Source organism: Chlorocebus sabaeus, chromosome 9 (assembly GCF_047675955.1).
Source record: "Chlorocebus sabaeus isolate Y175 chromosome 9, mChlSab1.0.hap1, whole genome shotgun sequence".
Lineage (NCBI taxonomy): Eukaryota > Metazoa > Chordata > Mammalia > Primates > Cercopithecidae > Chlorocebus > Chlorocebus sabaeus.
Window position 1 is genome coordinate 98776385 of NC_132912.1, and position 3338 is coordinate 98779722.

Here is a 3338-nt window from a genome sequence, read left to right on the forward strand (position 1 = left end):
TTTTTCACACATCTGCAAGTTCAGAAGAGGCAGTCCAAGTTTGGTGCAAGAGGCCTACTAACTTCATCCAATTGCTTTGCCATCTCTAAAGAGACTTCTATTTTCTAGCCCAGTGGCTTTCAAATTTCAGCAGGTATAAAACTCACCTGAAGGGCTTGTTGAAACACAGATTGCTGGGCCCCACCCCCAGGGTTTCTGATTCAGTGGGTCTAGGGTGATGTCTGATAATTTGCATGTGTAAGTTCCCTGGTGAGGCTGAGACAGCTGATCTGGGGAGCACACTTTGAGAACCTCAGTTCTAGCTTCACAACCATTTTCATGGCTTAAAAATGCAGAAAAGGAAGGGGAAGACAGAGGATGCCACCTGGTTCCATTCTTTTAAGAAAGCTTACCAAGAAGCCATGCCAGTAACTTCTACTTACACCCCTTTGGCCAAAACTGTATCACTCCTAGTCCTAAGGGAGCCTGGGAGATCAAGTATTTTAAATGGACATATTGCTCTCCCAACTAAAGTCAGTATCCTATTGGTAAGGAAGAAGGAGAGGGTGGCTGTTGGGTAGGCAAATCACAGAGTCTGCCACAGATGAGAGGAAGCCAGTCATGCAAAGACCGGTGGCAAAACACATTTGAGGTAGAGGGAACTGTGGCTGTGAAGTCCTTCAGTCCAGAAAGAGACGCCTGGGGAGAGGAGAGTAGTAGCACATAAGTCTGGAGAGGTAGATAGGACCAGATCAAGTAGGTCTTGGTAAAGAGTTTGGATTTTATTTACAGTGCAATAGGAAATCATTGAAAAGTTTTAAGCAACTGAATAAAATAATATTTTTCTCTTTTATATTTGAAATTACTTTTAAAACTTTTTTACAGATACTCATTATTTTATTTAAGTGCATAAATGTCATGTTTTTTGAAATGCAGGTTTTATTTTTCTTTCCTGGTTTTCGCTTGGGTCCCTGTCCACTGCTCTTCTCTCCCCCACCCACATTGTTCACTTGTTCTACCTTCTTAGCAACCATGTTGTATGTATCCTTTCACTTCACCAACATTCTCAAACATTCATATGCCAACACACACACATATGCACATATATGCATCTTAGAAAAATGAGATGACACGATGTATGTTTTTCTGTATATTGTTTTTTTCCTTCAAAAATAATACAACCCCTCCAAGTGAACTATTCATGTTTCCTAAAGGATGCATAACATTCTACAGTGTGGGCAGGACCACTGCATACACTTAAGGAGGTTATGCACCACATGACTCAAAAGTTTATGTGCATGGACCCCTAGAGTTGTGTAGTATGTAGAAACCTTGGTTGTAAATGTTATTTATTATAGCTTTTTCAACCATTCCCCTACTGATGGGAATTTCTTTTGGTGCACTTGGTTGGCATGTTTATTTTTCCTATATCCTTGCTACTTTTGGGTCTATGAGTTCTATTACTGAAAGAGGAGTGTGAAGTTGCCAATTGTAATTCTGAGTTTCTCCTTTTCTTTTTTTTTTTTTTTTTGAGAAGGAGTCTCACTCTGCCGCTCAGGCTGGAGTTCAGTGGCACAATCTCAACTCACTGCAACCTCCACCTCCCAGGTTTAAGCAATTCTCCTGCCTCAGCCTCCTAAGTGGCTGGGATTACAGGCGTCTGCCACAATGCCTGGCTGATTTTTGTACTTTTAGTAGAGATGAGGTTTCGCCATGTTGGCCAGGGAGTTTATTTCTTCTTTCAGTTTTGTTAGTTTTTGTTTCATGTATTTTAAGTTCTATTGTTAGATGGACACACATTTAGGATTTATGTCTCCTTAATGAATTAACTTTTATCATTACACAATATCCCTCTTTAGTCTTAGTAATTTTCTTTGCTCTGAAGTCTGTTTTGTCTGATGTTAATGTAGCTACTCCATCTTTCTTTTGATTAGGGTTTATGTGTTATATATATTTTCATTTTTTATTTTTAACATACCTATATAACATTTGAAATGAGTTTCTTGTAGACAGCATATACCTGAGTTATGGTTTTTTGTTTGTTTGTTTATTTTTTGAGATGGAGTCTCGCTCTGTTGCCAGGCTGGAGTGCAGTGGCGCAATTTCAGCTCACTGCAACCTCCGACTCCTGGGTTCAAGCAATTCTCCTGCCTCAGCCTCCCGAGTACCTGGGATTACTGGTGTGCACCACCATGCCCAGCTAATTGTTTGTATTTTTAGTAGAGATGGGGTTTCACCATGTTGGCCAGGATGGTCTCAATCTCCCGACATCATGATCCATCCACCTTGGCCTCCCAAAGTGCTGGGATTACAGGCGTGAGCCACTGCACCCAGACTATGGTACTTTTTATACCCTCTAATAATCTCTTTTTTAATTGGTGTGTTTACACTTAATGTAATTATTGGTATGTTTGGACTTTGATCTATCATTTCATTATTTGCATTTCATTTGCTGTTTCAATTCCACTGTTTCCTCTTTCCTGCTTTCTCAGGTTATTTGAACATTTCTTAGTATTTCATTTTAATGTATATATTATATTTTTGATTATGTGTTTTTGTATATATATTTTTAAGTTTTTCTAGGGATTATCCTAATACACATTTAACTTTTCACAGCCTACACAGAATCTACTTTTTACCACTTTTAAGTGGAATGTAGAAATCTTACCACATATTCTTTTGTTCTTCTGCTTTTATGGTATAATTGTCTAATATATTTTATCTCTTGAAGTATATGCTGAAAACACTAGAAGACAATGTTCACGTGTTAGCTTTTAACCATCAAATGTATTTTAAAGAACTCAGTGGAAAAGAATGTTTACCCAGATATTTATCACTCTGTTGTTCTTCCTTCATTCCTGATGTGCCAAGTTTCCTTCTGGTATTATTTCCCTTCTGTTTAAAAAATGTCCTTTCGCAATTCTTTTAGAGCAGGTTTACTGACAACAAATCTTTGTTTTCTTTCATCTGCGAATGTCTTTAATTTCATTTCTGAATGATATTTTTGCAGGATATAGAATTCTGGGCCTGCCAGTTCTTTTCTCTCAGGACCTAAAAAAAAATCTCAACCTTTATTTTAGATTAAGGGGGTATTTGTGTAGGTTTGTTACATGGATATATTGAATGATGCTGAGGTTTGAGATATGAATGAGCCGATCACTCAGGTAGTGAGGATAGTAACCAACAGTTTTTCAATCTTTCCCCCTTCTCTCCCTCCCTGCTGTAGTAGTACCCAGTGTCTATTGTTGCCATCTTTATGTCCATGAGTACCCAATGTTTTGCTCCCACTTGCGAGAATATGTGATAGTTGATTTTCTGTTCCTGCATTAATTCACTTAGGATAATGGTCTCCAGCTGCA